This window comes from Coregonus lavaretus, assembly GCF_964263955.1.
Source record: "Coregonus lavaretus genome assembly, chromosome: 34".
NCBI lineage: Eukaryota > Metazoa > Chordata > Actinopteri > Salmoniformes > Salmonidae > Coregonus > Coregonus lavaretus.
In genome coordinates, this window is record NC_140021.1 from 33112468 (window position 1) to 33133889 (window position 21422).

The window sequence follows — 21422 nt, forward strand, 5'->3', positions numbered from 1 at the left end:
GGCATGGAGAAAGCTTATTCATGGTCTTGATGTAATAACTCACCACTGAAGGTAGTTCTATTCCTTAATGAACCTTCTCTGAATTCCTATTGATAGAGAGATATAGAAAATGTTTAGGTGTAAGGAGTGACAATATATATAGAAAAACAGGTCAGATTGAGGTTGACCTGTATCTATAGGCATGCAGTATGAGTCTCGGCTTTTGTTACGTTACAGTCTTATTCTAAAATTGATTAAATATTTTGTTTCACCTCATCAATCTACACACAATATCCAATAATGACAAAGCAAATACAGTTTCTTAGCAATTTTTGCAAATGTATTTAAAAAATGTAACTTAAATATCACATTTACACTTCATGAATGCACTGTACAGTTGACCGGGGCAGCTCTAGCAGGGCACAAATTTGACAAACTGACTTGTTGGAAAGGTAGCATCCTATAACGGTACCACATTGAAAGTCAATGAGCTTTTCAGTAAGGCCATTCTACTGACAATGTTTGTCTATGGAGATTGAATGGCTGTGTGCTCGATTTTATACACCTGTCAGCAACGAGTGCGGCTGAAATAGCCGAATCCACTAATTTGAAGGGATGTCCACATACTTTTGTATATATAGTGTTTCATCATGTCGAGGTTTAATGTGGGTTAAACCTAGTTCATCATTGAAGCATCTGGTCCGGCGGACAGTATGATCTACCTAGACTACAACGAGAATCAGTTCCTACTCTGCAGTGTGTCAGGTAATACAAATTCTCAGCAGCAAGAAAGTACATATCATCATGTGGTTACAGAGAATTATCATTATTCTGGCAAAGATAAGGGAGTACTAGCATACCAGTGAGTTGAGTCCAGCCTGCAATCCCCCAGACGACCGTACAGGAGGAAGCAAAGCCTAGATAATGAAAGGTGCAGATTTTATTAGCGAGATGCACAAAGAAATCTTAAATAACTGCAGTAGGCTAGCTACAGTACCTCATGGGTTTGTTATTTCATATCGGTTCAAATAGAAAACCAGGTTTTTTTTGTAATCATTGGGACTGTATGCTGTTTTAAAGTGAGAGTGGACTCACCAGTTATGTCAACACACATGGCCTCAACAGCCATTCTACCTCCCCATAATGGCATGGAGAAAGCTTATTCATGGTCTTGATGTAATAACTCACCACTGAAGGTAGTTCTATTCCTTAATGAACCTTCTCTGAATTCCTATTGATAGAGAGATATAGAAAATGTTTAGGTGTAAGGAGTGACAATATATATAGAAAAACAGGTCAGATTGAGGTTGACCTGTATCTATAGGCATGCAGTATGAGTCTCGGCTTTTGTTACGTTACAGTCTTATTCTAAAATTGATTAAATATTTTGTTTCACCTCATCAATCTACACACAATCTCCAATAATGACAAAGCAAATACAGTTTCTTAGCAATTTTTGCAAATGTATTTAAAAAATGTAACTTAAATATCCCATTTACACTTCATGAATGCACTGTACAGTTGACCGGGGCAGCTCTAGCAGGGCACAAATTTGACAAACTGACTTGTTGGAAAGGTAGCATACTATAACGGTACCACATTGAAAGTCAATGAGCTTTTCAGTAAGGCCATTCTACTGACAATGTTTGTCTATGGAGATTGAATGGCTGTGTGCTCGATTTTATACACCTGTCAGCAACGAGTGCGGCTGAAATAGGCGAATCCACTAATTTGAAGGGATGTCCACATACTTTCGTATATATAGTGTTTCATCATGTCGAGGTTTAATGTGGGTTAAACCTAGTTCATCATTGAAGCATCTGGTCCGGCGGACAGTATGATCTACCTAGACTACAACGAGAATCAGTTCCTACTCTGCAGTGTGTCAGGTAATACAAATTCTCAGCAGCAAGAAAGTACATATCATCATGTGGTTACAGAGAATTATCATTATTCTGGCAAAGATAAGGGAGTACTAGCATACCAGTGAGTTGAGTCCAGCCTGCAATCCCCCAGACGACCGTACAGGAGGAAGCAAAGCCTAGATAATGAAAGGTGCAGATTTTATTAGCGAGATGCACAAAGAAATCTTGAATAACTGCAGTAGGCTAGCTACAGTACCTCATGGGTTTGTTATTTCATATCGGTTCAAATAGAAAACCAGGTTTTTTTTGTAATCATTGGGACTGTATGCTGTTTTAAAGTGAGAGTGGACTCACCAGTTATGTCAACACACATGGCCTCAACAGCCATTCTACCTCCCCATAATGGCATGGAGAAAGCTTATTCATGGTCTTGATGTAATAACTCACCACTGAAGGTAGTTCTATTCCTTAATGAACCTTCTCTGAATTCCTATTGATAGAGAGATATAGAAAATGTTTAGGTGTAAGGAGTGACAATATCTATAGAAAAACAGGTCAGATTGAGGTTGACCTGTATCTATAGGCATGCAGTATGAGTCTCGGCTTTTGTTACGTTACAGCCTTATTCTAAAATGGATTAAATAGTTTTTTTTCACCTCATCAATCTACACACAATATCCAATAATGACAAAGCAAATACAGTTTCTTAGCAATTTTTGCAAATGTATTTTAAAAATGTAACTTAAATATCACATTTACACTTCATGAATGCACTGTACAGTTGACCGGGGCAGCTCTAGCAGGGCACAAATTTGACAAACTGACTTGTTGGAAAGGTAGCATCCTATAACGGTACCACATTGAAAGTCAATGAGCTTTTCAGTAAGGCCATTCTACTGACAATGTTTGTCTATGGAGATTGAATGGCTGTGTGCTCGATTTTATACACCTGTCAGCAACAAGTGCGGCTGAAATAGCCGAATCCACTAATTTGAAGGGATGTCCACATACTTTTGTATATATAGTGTTTCATCATGTCGAGGTTTAATGTGGGTTAAACCTAGTTCATCATTGAAGCATCTGGTCCGGCGGACAGTATGATCTACCTAGACTACAACGAGAATCAGTTCCTACTCTGCAGTGTGTCAGGTAATACAAATTCTCAGCAGCAAGAAAGTACATATCATCATGTGGTTACAGAGAATTATCATTATTCTGGCAAAGATAAGGGAGTACTAGCATACCAGTGAGTTGAGTCCAGCCTGCAATCCCCCAGACGACCGTACAGGAGGAAGCAAAGCCTAGATAATGAAAGGTGCAGATTTTATTAGCGAGATGCACAAAGAAATCTTGAATAACTGCAGTAGGCTAGCTACAGTACCTCATGGGTTTGTTATTTCATATCGGTTCAAATAGAAAACCAGGTTTTTTTTGTAATCATTGGGACTGTATGCTGTTTTAAAGTGAGAGTGGACTCACCAGTTATGTCAACACACATGGCCTCAACAGCCATTCTACCTCCCCATAATGGCATGGAGAAAGCTTATTCATGGTCTTGATGTAATAACTCACCACTGAAGGTAGTTCTATTCCTTAATGAACCTTCTCTGAATTCCTATTGATAGAGAGATATAGAAAATGTTTAGGTGTAAGGAGTGACAATATCTATAGAAAAACAGGTCAGATTGAGGTTGACCTGTATCTATAGGCATGCAGTATGAGTCTCTGCTTTTGTTACGTTACAGCCTTATTCTAAAATGGATTAAATAGTTTTTTTTCACCTCATCAATCTACACACAATATCCAATAATGACAAAGCAAATACAGTTTCTTAGCAATTTTTGCAAATGTATTTTAAAAATGTAACTTAAATATCACATTTACACTTCATGAATGCACTGTACAGTTGACCGGGGCAGCTGTAGCAGGGCACAAATTTGACAAACTGACTTGTTGGAAAGGTAGCATCCTATAACGGTACCACATTGAAAGTCAATGAGCTTTTCAGTAAGGCCATTCTACTGACAATGTTTGTCTATGGAGATTGAATGGCTGTGTGCTCGATTTTATACACCTGTCAGCAACAAGTGCGGCTGAAATTGGAGAATCCACTAATTTGAAGGGATGTCCACATACTTTTGTATATTTAGTGTATCATCATGTCGAGGTTTAATGTGGGTTAAACCTAGTTCATCATTGAAGCATCTGGTCCGGCGGACAGTATGATCTACCTAGACTACAACGAGAATCAGTTCCTACTCTGCAGTGTGTCAGGTAATACAAATTCTCAGCAGCAAGAAAGTACATATCATCATGTGGTTACAGAGAATTATCATTATTCTGGCAAAGATAAGGGAGTACTAGCATACCAGTGAGTTGAGTCCAGTCTGCAATCCCCCAGACGACCGTACAGGAGGAAGCAAAGCCTAGATAATGAAAGGTGCAGATTTTATTAGCGAGATGCACAAAGAAATCTTAAATAACTGCAGTAGGCTAGCTACAGTACCTCATGGGTTTGTAATTTCATATCGGTTCAAATAAAAGAAAAAGGTTTTTTTTGTAATCATTGGGACTGTATGCTGTTTTAAAGTGAGAGTGGACTCACCAGTTATGTCAACACACATGGCCTCAACAGCCATTCTACCTCCCCATAATGGCATGGAGAAAGCTTATTCATGGTCTTGATGTAATAACTCACCACTGAAGGTAGTTCTATTCCTTAATGAACCTTCTCTGAATTCCTATTGATAGAGAGATATAGAAAATGTTTAGGTGTAAGGAGTGACAATATCTATAGAAAAACAGGTCAGATTGAGGTTGACCTGTATCTATAGGCATGCAGTATGAGTCTCGGCTTTTGTTACGTTACAGCCTTATTCTAAAATGGATTAAATAGTTTTTTTTCACCTCATCAATCTACACACAATATCCAATAATGACAAAGCAAATACAGTTTCTTAGCAATTTTTGCAAATGTATTTAAAAAATGTAACTTAAATATCCCATTTACACTTCATGAATGCACTGTACAGTTGACCGGGGCAGCTCTAGCAGGGCACAAATTTGACAAACTGACTTGTTGGAAAGGTAGCATACTATAACGGTACCACATTGAAAGTCAATGAGCTTTTCAGTAAGGCCATTCTACTGACAATGTTTGTCTATGGAGATTGAATGGCTGTGTGCTCGATTTTATACACCTGTCAGCAACGAGTGCGGCTGAAATAGCCGAATCCACTAATTTGAAGGGATGTCCACATACTTTTGTATATATAGTGTTTCATCATGTCGAGGTTTAATGTGGGTTAAACCTAGTTCATCATTGAAGCATCTGGTCCGGCGGACAGTATGATCTACCTAGACTACAACGAGAATCAGTTCCTACTCTGCAGTGTGTCAGGTAATACAAATTCTCAGCAGCAAGAAAGTACATATCATCATGTGGTTACAGAGAACTATCATTATTCTGGCAAAGATAAGGGAGTACTAGCATACCAGTGAGTTGAGTCCAGCCTGCAATCCCCCAGACGACCGTACAGGAGGAAGCAAAGCCTAGATAATGAAAGGTGCAGATTTTATTAGCGAGATGCACAAAGAAATCTTGAATAACTGCAGTAGGCTAGCTACAGTACCTCATGGGTTTGTTATTTCATATCGGTTCAAATAGAAAACCAGGTTTTTTTTGTAATCATTGGGACTGTATGCTGTTTTAAAGTGAGAGTGGACTCACCAGTTATGTCAACACACATGGCCTCAACAGCCATTCTACCTCCCCATAATGGCATGGAGAAAGCTTATTCATGGTCTTGATGTAATAACTCACCACTGAAGGTAGTTCTATTCCTTAATGAACCTTCTCTGAATTCCTATTGATAGAGAGATATAGAAAATGTTTAGGTGTAAGGAGTGACAATATCTATAGAAAAACAGGTCAGATTGAGGTTGACCTGTATCTATAGGCATGCAGTATGAGTCTCTGCTTTTGTTACGTTACAGCCTTATTCTAAAATGGATTAAATAGTTTTTTTTCACCTCATCAATCTACACACAATATCCAATAATGACAAAGCAAATACAGTTTCTTAGCAATTTTTGCAAATGTATTTTAAAAATGTAACTTAAATATCACATTTACACTTCATGAATGCACTGTACAGTTGACCGGGGCAGCTCTAGCAGGGCACAAATTTGACAAACTGACTTGTTGGAAAGGTAGCATCCTATAACGGTACCACATTGAAAGTCAATGAGCTTTTCAGTAAGGCCATTCTACTGACAATGTTTGTCTATGGAGATTGAATGGCTGTGTGCTCGATTTTATACACCTGTCAGCAACAAGTGCGGCTGAAATAGCCGAATCCACTAATTTGAAGGGATGTCCACATACTTTTGTATATATAGTGTTTCATCATGTCGAGGTTTAATGTGGGTTAAACCTAGTTCATCATTGAAGCATCTGGTCCGGCGGACAGTATGATCTACCTAGACTACAACGAGAATCAGTTCCTACTCTGCAGTGTGTCAGGTAATACAAATTATCAGCAGCAAGAAAGTACATATCATCATGTGGTTACAGAGAATTATCATTATTCTGGCAAAGATAAGGGAGTACTAGCATACCAGTGAGTTGAGTCCAGCCTGCAATCCCCCAGACGACCGTACAGGAGGAAGCAAAGCCTAGATAATGAAAGGTGCAGATTTTATTAGCGAGATGCACAAAGAAATCTTGAATAACTGCAGTAGGCTAGCTACAGTACCTCATGGGTTTGTTATTTCATATCGGTTCAAATAGAAAACCAGGTTTTTTTTGTAATCATTGGGACTGTATGCTGTTTTAAAGTGAGAGTGGACTCACCAGTTATGTCAACACACATGGCCTCAACAGCCATTCTACCTCCCCATAATGGCATGGAGAAAGCTTATTCATGGTCTTGATGTAATAACTCACCACTGAAGGTAGTTCTATTCCTTAATGAACCTTCTCTGAATTCCTATTGATAGAGAGATATAGAAAATGTTTAGGTGTAAGGAGTGACAATATCTATAGAAAAACAGGTCAGATTGAGGTTGACCTGTATCTATAGGCATGCAGTATGAGTCTCTGCTTTTGTTACGTTACAGCCTTATTCTAAAATGGATTAAATAGTTTTTTTTCACCTCATCAATCTACACACAATATCCAATAATGACAAAGCAAATACAGTTTCTTAGCAATTTTTGCAAATGTATTTTAAAAATGTAACTTAAATATCACATTTACACTTCATGAATGCACTGTACAGTTGACCGGGGCAGCTCTAGCAGGGCACAAATTTGACAAACTGACTTGTTGGAAAGGTAGCATCCTATAACGGTACCACATTGAAAGTCAATGAGCTTTTCAGTAAGGCCATTCTACTGACAATGTTTGTCTATGGAGATTGAATGGCTGTGTGCTCGATTTTATACACCTGTCAGCAACAAGTGCGGCTGAAATTGGAGAATCCACTAATTTGAAGGGATGTCCACATACTTTTGTATATTTAGTGTATCATCATGTCGAGGTTTAATGTGGGTTAAACCTAGTTCATCATTGAAGCATCTGGTCCGGCGGACAGTATGATCTACCTAGACTACAACGAGAATCAGTTCCTACTCTGCAGTGTGTCAGGTAATACAAATTCTCAGCAGCAAGAAAGTACATATCATCATGTGGTTACAGAGAATTATCATTATTCTGGCAAAGATAAGGGAGTACTAGCATACCAGTGAGTTGAGTCCAGTCTGCAATCCCCCAGACGACCGTACAGGAGGAAGCAAAGCCTAGATAATGAAAGGTGCAGATTTTATTAGCGAGATGCACAAAGAAATCTTGAATAACTGCAGTAGGCTAGCTACAGTACCTCATGGGTTTGTTATTTCATATCGGTTCAAATAGAAAACCAGGGTTTTTTTGTAATCATTGGGACTGTATGCTGTTTTAAAGTGAGAGTGGACTCACCAGTTATGTCAACACACATGGCCTCAACAGCCATTCTACCTCCCCATAATGGCATGGAGAAAGCTTATTCATGGTCTTGATGTAATAACTCACCACTGAAGGTAGTTCTATTCCTTAATGAACCTTCTCTGAATTCCTATTGATAGAGAGATATAGAAAATGTTTAGGTGTAAGGAGTGACAATATATATAGAAAAACAGGTCAGATTGAGGTTGACCTGTATCTATAGGCATGCAGTATGAGTCTCGGCTTTTGTTACGTTACAGTCTTATTCTAAAATTGATTAAATATTTTGTTTCACCTCATCAATCTACACACAATCTCCAATAATGACAAAGCAAATACAGTTTCTTAGCAATTTTTGCAAATGTATTTAAAAAATGTAACTTAAATATCACATTTACACTTTCCGAATGCACTGTACAGTTGACCGGGGCAGCTCTAGCAGGGCACAAATTTGACGAACTGACTTGTTGGAAAGGTAGCATCCTATAACGGTGCCACATTGAAAGTCTATTAGCTTTTCAGTAAGGCCATTCTACTGACAATGTTTGTCTATGGAGATTGAATGGCTGTGTGCTCGATTTTATACACCTGTCAGCAACGAGTGCGGCTGAAATTGGAGAATCCACTAATTTGAAGGGATGTCCACATACTTTTGTATATTTAGTGTATCATCATGTCGAGGTTTAATGTGGGTTAAACCTAGTTCATCATTGAAGCATCTGGTCCGGCGGACAGTATGATCTACCTAGACTACAACGAGAATCAGTTCCTACTCTGCAGTGTGTCAGGTAATACAAATTCTCAGCAGCAAGAAAGTACATATCATCATGTGGTTACAGAGAATTATCATTATTCTGGCAAAGATAAGGGAGTACTAGCATACCAGTGAGTTGAGTCCAGTCTGCAATCCCCCAGACGACCGTACAGGAGGAAGCAAAGCCTAGATAATGAAAGGTGCAGATTTTATTAGCGAGATGCACAAAGAAATCTTAAATAACTGCAGTAGGCTAGCTACAGTACCTCATGGGTTTGTAATTTCATATCGGTTCAAATAAAAGAAAAAGGTTTTTTTTGTAATCATTGGGACTGTATGCTGTTTTAAAGTGAGAGTGGACTCACCAGTTATGTCAACACACATGGCCTCAACAGCCATTCTACCTCCCCATAATGGCATGGAGAAAGCTTATTCATGGTCTTGATGTAATAACTCACCACTGAAGGTAGTTCTATTCCTTAATGAACCTTCTCTGAATTCCTATTGATAGAGAGATATAGAAAATGTTTAGGTGTAAGGAGTGACAATATATATAGAAAAACAGGTCAGATTGAGGTTGACCTGTATCTATAGGCATGCAGTATGAGTCTCGGCTTTTGTTACGTTACAGTCTTATTCTAAAATTGATTAAATATTTTGTTTCACCTCATCAATCTACACACAATATCCAATAATGACAAAGCAAATACAGTTTCTTAGCAATTTTTGCAAATGTATTTAAAAAATGTAACTTAAATATCACATTTACACTTCATGAATGCACTGTACAGTTGACCGGGGCAGCTCTAGCAGGGCACAAATTTGACAAACTGACTTGTTGGAAAGGTAGCATCCTATAACGGTACCACATTGAAAGTCAATGAGCTTTTCAGTAAGGCCATTCTACTGACAATGTTTGTCTATGGAGATTGAATGGCTGTGTGCTCGATTTTATACACCTGTCAGCAACGAGTGCGGCTGAAATAGCCGAATCCACTAATTTGAAGGGATGTCCACATACTTTTGTATATATAGTGTTTCATCATGTCGAGGTTTAATGTGGGTTAAACCTAGTTCATCATTGAAGCATCTGGTCCGGCGGACAGTATGATCTACCTAGACTACAACGAGAATCAGTTCCTACTCTGCAGTGTGTCAGGTAATACAAATTCTCAGCAGCAAGAAAGTACATATCATCATGTGGTTACAGAGAATTATCATTATTCTGGCAAAGATAAGGGAGTACTAGCATACCAGTGAGTTGAGTCCAGCCTGCAATCCCCCAGACGACCGTACAGGAGGAAGCAAAGCCTAGATAATGAAAGGTGCAGATTTTATTAGCGAGATGCACAAAGAAATCTTAAATAACTGCAGTAGGCTAGCTACAGTACCTCATGGGTTTGTTATTTCATATCGGTTCAAATAGAAAACCAGGGTTTTTTTGTAATCATTGGGACTGTATGCTGTTTTAAAGTGAGAGTGGACTCACCAGTTATGTCAACACACATGGCCTCAACAGCCATTCTACCTCCCCATAATGGCATGGAGAAAGCTTATTCATGGTCTTGATGTAATAACTCACCACTGAAGGTAGTTCTATTCCTTAATTAACCTTCTCTGAATTCCTATTGATAGAGAGATATAGAAAATGTTTAGGTGTAAGGAGTGACAATATATATAGAAAAACAGGTCAGATTGAGGTTGACCTGTATCTATAGGCATGCAGTATGAGTCTCGGCTTTTGTTACGTTACAGTCTTATTCTAAAATTGATTAAATATTTTGTTTCACCTCATCAATCTACACACAATCTCCAATAATGACAAAGCAAATACAGTTTCTTAGCAATTTTTGCAAATGTATTTAAAAAATGTAACTTAAATATCACATTTACACTTTCCGAATGCACTGTACAGTTGACCGGGGCAGCTCTAGCAGGGCACAAATTTGACGAACTGACTTGTTGGAAAGGTAGCATCCTATAACGGTGCCACATTGAAAGTCTATTAGCTTTTCAGTAAGGCCATTCTACTGACAATGTTTGTCTATGGAGATTGAATGGCTGTGTGCTCGATTTTATACACCTGTCAGCAACGAGTGCGGCTGAAATTGGAGAATCCACTAATTTGAAGGGATGTCCACATACTTTTGTATATTTAGTGTATCATCATGTCGAGGTTTAATGTGGGTTAAACCTAGTTCATCATTGAAGCATCTGGTCCGGCGGACAGTATGATCTACCTAGACTACAACGAGAATCAGTTCCTACTCTGCAGTGTGTCAGGTAATACAAATTCTCAGCAGCAAGAAAGTACATATCATCATGTGGTTACAGAGAATTATCATTATTCTGGCAAAGATAAGGGAGTACTAGCATACCAGTGAGTTGAGTCCAGTCTGCAATCCCCCAGACGACCGTACAGGAGGAAGCAAAGCCTAGATAATGAAAGGTGCAGATTTTATTAGCGAGATGCACAAAGAAATCTTAAATAACTGCAGTAGGCTAGCTACAGTACCTCATGGGTTTGTAATTTCATATCGGTTCAAATAAAAGAAAAAGGTTTTTTTTGTAATCATTGGGACTGTATGCTGTTTTAAAGTGAGAGTGGACTCACCAGTTATGTCAACACACATGGCCTCAACAGCCATTCTACCTCCCCATAATGGCATGGAGAAAGCTTATTCATGGTCTTGATGTAATAACTCACCACTGAAGGTAGTTCTATTCCTTAATGAACCTTCTCTGAATTCCTATTGATAGAGAGATATAGAAAATGTTTAGGTGTAAGGAGTGACAATATCTATAGAAAAACAGGTCAGATTGAGGTTGACCTGTATCTATAGGCATGCAGTATGAGTCTCGGCTTTTGTTACGTTACAGCCTTATTCTAAAATGGATTAAATAGTTTTTTTTCACCTCATCAATCTACACACAATATCCAATAATGACAAAGCAAATACAGTTTCTTAGCAATTTTTGCAAATGTATTTAAAAAATGTAACTTAAATATCCCATTTACACTTCATGAATGCACTGTACAGTTGACCGGGGCAGCTCTAGCAGGGCACAAATTTGACGAACTGACTTGTTGGAAAGGTAGCATCCTATAACGGTGCCACATTGAAAGTCTATTAGCTTTTCAGTAAGGCCATTCTACTGACAATGTTTGTCTATGGAGATTGAATGGCTGTGTGCTCGATTTTATACACCTGTCAGCAACGAGTGCGGCTGAAATTGGAGAATCCACTAATTTGAAGGGATGTCCACATACTTTTGTATATTTAGTGTATCATCATGTCGAGGTTTAATGTGGGTTAAACCTAGTTCATCATTGAAGCATCTGGTCCGGCGGACAGTATGATCTACCTAGACTACAACGAGAATCAGTTCCTACTCTGCAGTGTGTCAGGTAATACAAATTCTCAGCAGCAAGAAAGTACATATCATCATGTGGTTACAGAGAATTATCATTATTCTGGCAAAGATAAGGGAGTACTAGCATACCAGTGAGTTGAGTCCAGTCTGCAATCCCCCAGACGACCGTACAGGAGGAAGCAAAGCCTAGATAATGAAAGGTGCAGATTTTATTAGCGAGATGCACAAAGAAATCTTAAATAACTGCAGTAGGCTAGCTACAGTACCTCATGGGTTTGTAATTTCATATCGGTTCAAATAAAAGAAAAAGGTTTTTTTTGTAATCATTGGGACTGTATGCTGTTTTAAAGTGAGAGTGGACTCACCAGTTATGTCAACACACATGGCCTCAACAGCCATTCTACCTCCCCATAATGGCATGGAGAAAGCTTATTCATGGTCTTGATGTAATAACTCACCACTGAAGGTAGTTCTATTCCTTAATGAACCTTCTCTGAATTCCTATTGATAGAGAGATATAGAAAATGTTTAGGTGTAAGGAGTGACAATATCTATAGAAAAACAGGTCAGATTGAGGTTGACCTGTATCTATAGGCATGCAGTATGAGTCTCGGCTTTTGTTACGTTACAGCCTTATTCTAAAATGGATTAAATAGTTTTTTTTCACCTCATCAATCTACACACAATATCCAATAATGACAAAGCAAATACAGTTTCTTAGCAATTTTTGCAAATGTATTTAAAAAATGTAACTTAAATATCCCATTTACACTTCATGAATGCACTGTACAGTTGACCGGGGCAGCTCTAGCAGGGCACAAATTTGACAAACTGACTTGTTGGAAAGGTAGCATACTATAACGGTACCACATTGAAAGTCAATGAGCTTTTCAGTAAGGCCATTCTACTGACAATGTTTGTCTATGGAGATTGAATGGCTGTGTGCTCGATTTTATACACCTGTCAGCAACGAGTGCGGCTGAAATAGCCGAATCCACTAATTTGAAGGGATGTCCACATACTTTTGTATATTTAGTGTTTCATCATGTCGAGGTTTAATGTGGGTTAAACCTAGTTCATCATTGAAGCATCTGGTCCGGCGGACAGTATGATCTACCTAGACTACAACGAGAATCAGTTCCTACTCTGCAGTGTGTCAGGTAATACAAATTCTCAGCAGCAAGAAAGTACATATCATCATGTGGTTACAGAGAATTATCATTATTCTGGCAAAGATAAGGGAGTACTAGCATACCAGTGAGTTGAGTCCAGTCTGCAATCCCCCAGACGACCGTACAGGAGGAAGCAAAGCCTAGATAATGAAAGGTGCAGATTTTATTAGCGAGATGCACAAAGAAATCTTAAATAACTGCAGTAGGCTAGCTACAGTACCTCATGGGTTTGTTATTTCATATCGGTTCAAATAGAAAACCAGGGTTTTTTTGTAATCATTGGGACTGTATGCTGTTTTAAAGTGAGAGTGGACTCACCAGTTATGTCAACACACATGGCCTCAACAGCCATTCTACCTCCCCATAATGGCATGGAGAAAGCTTATTCATGGTCTTGATGTAATAACTCACCACTGAAGGTAGTTCTATTCCTTAATGAACCTTCTCTGAATTCCTATTGATAGAGAGATATAGAAAATGTTTAGGTGTAAGGAGTGACAATATATATAGAAAAACAGGTCAGATTGAGGTTGACCTGTATCTATAGGCATGCAGTATGAGTCTCGGCTTTTGTTACGTTACAGTCTTATTCTAAAATGGATTAAATATTTTGTTTCACCTCATCAATCTACACACAATCTCCAATAATGACAAAGCAAATACAGTTTCTTAGCAATTTTTGCAAATGTATTTAAAAAATGTAACTTAAATATCACATTTACACTTTCCGAATGCACTGTACAGTTGACCGGGGCAGCTCTAGCAGGGCACAAATTTGACGAACTGACTTGTTGGAAAGGTAGCATCCTATAACGGTGCCACATTGAAAGTCTATTAGCTTTTCAGTAAGGCCATTCTACTGACAATGTTTGTCTATGGACATGGCTGTGTGCTCGATTTTATACACCTGTCAGCAACGAGTGCGGCTGAAATTGGAGAATCCACTAATTTGAAGGGATGTCCACATACTTTTGTATATTTAGTGTATCATCATGTCGAGGTTTAATGTGGGTTAAACCTAGTTCATCATTGAAGCATCTGGTCCGGCGGACAGTATGATCTACCTAGACTACAACGAGAATCAGTTCCTACTCTGCAGTGTGTCAGGTAATACAAATTCTCAGCAGCAAGAAAGTACATATCATCATGTGGTTACAGAGAATTATCATTATTCTGGCAAAGATAAGGGAGTACTAGCATACCAGTGAGTTGAGTCCAGTCTGCAATCCCCCAGACGACCGTACAGGAGGAAGCAAAGCCTAGATAATGAAAGGTGCAGATTTTATTAGCGAGATGCACAAAGAAATCTTAAATAACTGCAGTAGGCTAGCTACAGTACCTCATGGGTTTGTTATTTCATATCGGTTCAAATAGAAAACCAGGGTTTTTTTGTAATCATTGGGACTGTATGCTGTTTTAAAGTGAGAGTGGACTCACCAGTTATGTCAACACACATGGCCTCAACAGCCATTCTACCTCCCCATAATGGCATGGAGAAAGCTTATTCATGGTCTTGATGTAATAACTCACCACTGAAGGTAGTTCTATTCCTTAATGAACCTTCTCTGAATTCCTATTGATAGAGAGATATAGAAAATGTTTAGGTGTAAGGAGTGACAATATATATAGAAAAACAGGTCAGATTGAGGTTGACCTGTATCTATAGGCATGCAGTATGAGTCTCGGCTTTTGTTACGTTACAGTCTTATTCTAAAATTGATTAAATATTTTGTTTCACCTCATCAATCTACACACAATCTCCAATAATGACAAAGCAAATACAGTTTCTTAGCAATTTTTGCAAATGTATTTAAAAAATGTAACTTAAATATCACATTTACACTTTCCGAATGCACTGTACAGTTGACCGGGGCAGCTCTAGCAGGGCACAAATTTGACGAACTGACTTGTTGGAAAGGTAGCATCCTATAACGGTGCCACATTGAAAGTCTATTAGCTTTTCAGTAAGGCCATTCTACTGACAATGTTTGTCTATGGAGATTGAATGGCTGTGTGCTCGATTTTATACACCTGTCAGCAACGAGTGCGGCTGAAATTGGAGAATCCACTAATTTGAAGGGATGTCCACATACTTTTGTATATTTAGTGTATCATCATGTCGAGGTTTAATGTGGGTTAAACCTAGTTCATCATTGAAGCATCTGGTCCGGCGGACAGTATGATCTACCTAGACTACAACGAGAATCAGTTCCTACTCTGCAGTGTGTCAGGTAATACAAATTCTCAGCAGCAAGAAAGTACATATCATCATGTGGTTACAGAGAATTATCATTATTCTGGCAAAGATAAGGGAGTACTAGCATACCAGTGAGTTGAGTCCAGTCTGCAATCCCCCAGACGACCGTACAGGAGGAAGCAAAGCCTAGATAATGAAAGGTGCAGATTTTATTAGCGAGATGCACAAAGAAATCTTAAATAACTGCAGTAGGCTAGCTACAGTACCTCATGGGTTTGTAATTTCATATCGGTTCAAATAAAAGAAAAAGGTTTTTTTTGTAATCATTGGGACTGTATGCTGTTTTAAAGTGAGAGTGGACTCACCAGTTATGTCAACACACATGGCCTCAACAGCCATTCTACCTCCCCATAATGGCATGGAGAAAGCTTATTCATGGTCTTGATGTAATAACTCACCACTGAAGGTAGTTCTATTCCTTAATGAACCTTCTCTGAATTCCTATTGATAGAGAGATATAGAAAATGTTTAGGTGTAAGGAGTGACAATATATATAGAAAAACAGGTCAGATTGAGGTTGACCTGTATCTATAGGCATGCAGTATGAGTCTCGGCTTTTGTTACGTTACAGTCTTATTCTAAAATTGATTAAATATTTTGTTTCACCTCATCAATCTACACACAATATCCAATAATGACAAAGCAAATACAGTTTCTTAGCAATTTTTGCAAATGTATTTAAAAAATGTAACTTAAATATCACATTTACACTTCATGAATGCACTGTACAGTTGACCGGGGCAGCTCTAGCAGGGCACAAATTTGACAAACTGACTTGTTGGAAAGGTAGCATCCTATAACGGTACCACATTGAAAGTCAATGAGCTTTTCAGTAAGGCCATTCTACTGACAATGTTTGTCTATGGAGATTGAATGGCTGTGTGCTCGATTTTATACACCTGTCAGCAACGAGTGCGGCTGAAATAGCCGAATCCACTAATTTGAAGGGATGTCCACATACTTTTGTATATATAGTGTTTCATCATGTCGAGGTTTAATGTGGGTTAAACCTAGTTCATCATTGAAGCATCTGGTCCGGCGGACAGTATGATCTACCTAGACTACAACGAGAATCAGTTCCTACTCTGCAGTGTGTCAGGTAATACAAATTCTCAGCAGCAAGAAAGTACATATCATCATGTGGTTACAGAGAATTATCATTATTCTGGCAAAGATAAGGGAGTACTAGCATACCAGTGAGTTGAGTCCAGTCTGCAATCCCCCAGACGACCGTACAGGAGGAAGCAAAGCCTAGATAATGAAAGGTGCAGATTTTATTAGCGAGATGCACAAAGAAATCTTAAATAACTGCAGTAGGCTAGCTACAGTACCTCATGGGTTTGTTATTTCATATCGGTTCAAATAGAAAACCAGGGTTTTTTTGTAATCATTGGGACTGTATGCTGTTTTAAAGTGAGAGTGGACTCACCAGTTATGTCAACACACATGGCCTCAACAGCCATTCTACCTCCCCATAATGGCATGGAGAAAGCTTATTCATGGTCTTGATGTAATAACTCACCACTGAAGGTAGTTCTATTCCTTAATGAACCTTCTCTGAATTCCTATTGATAGAGAGATATAGAAAATGTTTAGGTGTAAGGAGTGACAATATATATAGAAAAACAGGTCAGATTGAGGTTGACCTGTATCTATAGGCATGCAGTATGAGTCTCGGCTTTTGTTACGTTACAGTCTTATTCTAAAATTGATTAAATATTTTGTTTCACCTCATCAATCTACACACAATCTCCAATAATGACAAAGCAAATACAGTTTCTTAGCAATTTTTGCAAATGTATTTAAAAAATGTAACTTAAATATCACATTTACACTTTCCGAATGCACTGTACAGTTGACCGGGGCAGCTCTAGCAGGGCACAAATTTGACGAACTGACTTGTTGGAAAGGTAGCATCCTATAACGGTGCCACATTGAAAGTCTATTAGCTTTTCAGTAAGGCCATTCTACTGACAATGTTTGTCTATGGAGATTGAATGGCTGTGTGCTCGATTTTATACACCTGTCAGCAACGAGTGCGGCTGAAATTGGAGAATCCACTAATTTGAAGGGATGTCCACATACTTTTGTATATTTAGTGTATCATCATGTCGAGGTTTAATGTGGGTTAAACCTAGTTCATCATTGAAGCATCTGGTCCGGCGGACAGTATGATCTACCTAGACTACAACGAGAATCAGTTCCTACTCTGCAGTGTGTCAGGTAATACAAATTCTCAGCAGCAAGAAAGTACATATCATCATGTGGTTACAGAGAATTATCATTATTCTGGCAAAGATAAGGGAGTACTAGCATACCAGTGAGTTGAGTCCAGTCTGCAATCCCCCAGACGACCGTACAGGAGGAAGCAAAGCCTAGATAATGAAAGGTGCAGATTTTATTAGCGAGATGCACAAAGAAATCTTAAATAACTGCAGTAGGCTAGCTACAGTACCTCATGGGTTTGTTATTTCATATCGGTTCAAATAGAAAACCAGGTTTTTTTTGTAATCATTGGGACTGTATGCTGTTTTAAAGTGAGAGTGGACTCACCAGTTATGTCAACACACATGGCCTCAACAGCCATTCTACCTCCCCATAATGGCATGGAGAAAGCTTATTCATGGTCTTGATGTAATAACTCACCACTGAAGGTAGTTCTATTCCTTAATGAACCTTCTCTGAATTCCTATTGATAGAGAGATATAGAAAATGTTTAGGTGTAAGGAGTGACAATATATATAGAAAAACAGGTCAGATTGAGGTTGACCTGTATCTATAGGCATGCAGTATGAGTCTCGGCTTTTGTTACGTTACAGTCTTATTCTAAAATTGATTAAATATTTTGTTTCACCTCATCAATCTACACACAATATCCAATAATGACAAAGCAAATACAGTTTCTTAGCAATTTTTGCAAATGTATTTAAAAAATGTAACTTAAATATCACATTTACACTTCATGAATGCACTGTACAGTTGACCGGGGCAGCTCTAGCAGGGCACAAATTTGACAAACTGACTTGTTGGAAAGGTAGCATCCTATAACGGTACCACATTGAAAGTCAATGAGCTTTTCAGTAAGGCCATTCTACTGACAATGTTTGTCTATGGAGATTGAATGGCTGTGTGCTCGATTTTATACACCTGTCAGCAACGAGTGCGGCTGAAATAGCCGAATCCACTAATTTGAAGGGATGTCCACATACTTTTGTATATATAGTGTTTCATCATGTCGAGGTTTAATGTGGGTTAAACCTAGTTCATCATTGAAGCATCTGGTCCGGCGGACAGTATGATCTACCTAGACTACAACGAGAATCAGTTCCTACTCTGCAGTGTGTCAGGTAATACAAATTCTCAGCAGCAAGAAAGTACATATCATCATGTGGTTACAGAGAATTATCATTATTCTGGCAAAGATAAGGGAGTACTAGCATACCAGTGAGTTGAGTCCAGTCTGCAATCCCCCAGACGACCGTACAGGAGGAAGCAAAGCCTAGATAATGAAAGGTGCAGATTTTATTAGCGAGATGCACAAAGAAATCTTAAATAACTGCAGTAGGCTAGCTACAGTACCTCATGGGTTTGTTATTTCATATCGGTTCAAATAGAAAACCAGGGTTTTTTTGTAATCATTGGGACTGTATGCTGTTTTAAAGTGAGAGTGGACTCACCAGTTATGTCAACACACATGGCCTCAACAGCCATTCTACCTCCCCATAATGGCATGGAGAAAGCTTATTCATGGTCTTGATGTAATAACTCACCACTGAAGGTAGTTCTATTCCTTAATGAACCTTCTCTGAATTCCTATTGATAGAGAGATATAGAAAATGTTTAGGTGTAAGGAGTGACAATATATATAGAAAAACTGGTCAGATTGAGGTTGACCTGTATCTATAGGCATGCAGTATGAGTCTCGGCTTTTGTTACGTTACAGTCTTATTCTAAAATTGATTAAATATTTTGTTTCACCTCATCAATCTACACACAATCTCCAATAATGACAAAGCAAATACAGTTTCTTAGCAATTTTTGCAAATGTATTTAAAAAATGTAACTTAAATATCACATTTACACTTTCCGAATGCACTGTACAGTTGACCGGGGCAGCTCTAGCAGGGCACAAATTTGACGAACTGACTTGTTGGAAAGGTAGCATCCTATAACGGTGCCACATTGAAAGTCTATTAGCTTTTCAGTAAGGCCATTCTACTGACAATGTTTGTCTATGGAGATTGAATGGCTGTGTGCTCGATTTTATACACCTGTCAGCAACGAGTGCGGCTGAAATTGGAGAATCCACTAATTTGAAGGGATGTCCACATACTTTTGTATATTTAGTGTATCATCATGTCGAGGTTTAATGTGGGTTAAACCTAGTTCATCATTGAAGCATCTGGTCCGGCGGACAGTATGATCTACCTAGACTACAACGAGAATCAGTTCCTACTCTGCAGTGTGTCAGGTAATACAAATTCTCAGCAGCAAGAAAGTACATATCATCATGTGGTTACAGAGAATTATCATTATTCTGGCAAAGATAAGGGAGTACTAGCATACCAGTGAGTTGAGTCCAGTCTGCAATCCCCCAGACGACCGTACAGGAGGAAGCAAAGCCTAGATAATGAAAGGTGCAGATTTTATTAGCGAGATGCACAAAGAAATCTTAAATAACTGCAGTAGGCTAGCTACAGTACCTCATGGGTTTGTTATTTCATATCGGTTCAAATAGAAAACCAGGTTTTTTTTGTAATCATTGGGACTGTATGCTGTTTTAAAGTGAGAGTGGACTCACCAGTTATGTCAACACACATGGCCTCAACAGCCATTCTACCTCCCCATAATGGCATGGAGAAAGCTTATTCATGGTCTTGATGTAATAACTCACCACTGAAGGTAGTTCTATTCCTTAATGAACCTTCTCTGAATTCCTATTGATAGAGAGATATAGAAAATGTTTAGGTGTAAGGAGTGACAATATATATAGAAAAACAGGTCAGATTGAGGTTGACCTGTATCTATAGGCATGCAGTATGAGTCTCGGCTTTTGTTACGTTACAGTCTTATTCTAAAATTGATTAAATATTTTGTTTCACCTCATCAATCTACACACAATATCCAATAATGACAAAGCAAATACAGTTTCTTAGCAATTTTTGCAAATGTATTTAAAAAATGTAACTTAAATATCACATTTACACTTCATGAATGCACTGTACAGTTGACCGGGGCAGCTCTAGCAGGGCACAAATTTGACAAACTGACTTGTTGGAAAGGTAGCATCCTATAACGGTACCACATTGAAAGTCAATGAGCTTTTCAGTAAGGCCATTCTACTGACAATGTTTGTCTATGGAGATTGAATGGCTGTGTGCTCGATTTTATACACCTGTCAGCAACGAGTGCGGCTGAAATAGCCGAATCCACTAATTTGAAGGGATGTCCACATACTTTTGTATATATAGTGTTTCATCATGTCGAGGTTTAATGTGGGTTAAACCTAGTTCATCATTGAAGCATCTGGTCCGGCGGACAGTATGATCTACCTAGACTACAACGAGAATCAGTTCCTACTCTGCAGTGTGTCAGGTAATACAAATTCTCAGCAGCAAGAAAGTACATATCATCATGTGGTTACAGAGAATTATCATTATTCTGGCAAAGATAAGGGAGTACTAGCATACCAGTGAGTTGAGTCCAGCCTGCAATCCCCCAGACGACCGTACAGGAGGAAGCAAAGCCTAGATAATGAAAGGTGCAGATTTTATTAGCGAGATGCACAAAGAAATCTTAAATAACTGCAGTAGGCTAGCTACAGTACCTCATGGGTTTGTTATTTCATATCGGTTCAAATAGAAAACCAGGTTTTTTTTGTAATCATTGGGACTGTATGCTGTTTTAAAGTGAGAGTGGACTCACCAGTTATGTCAACACACATGGCCTCAACAGCCATTCTACCTCCCCATAATGGCATGGAGAAAGCTTATTCATGGTCTTGATGTAATAACTCACCACTGAAGGTAGTTCT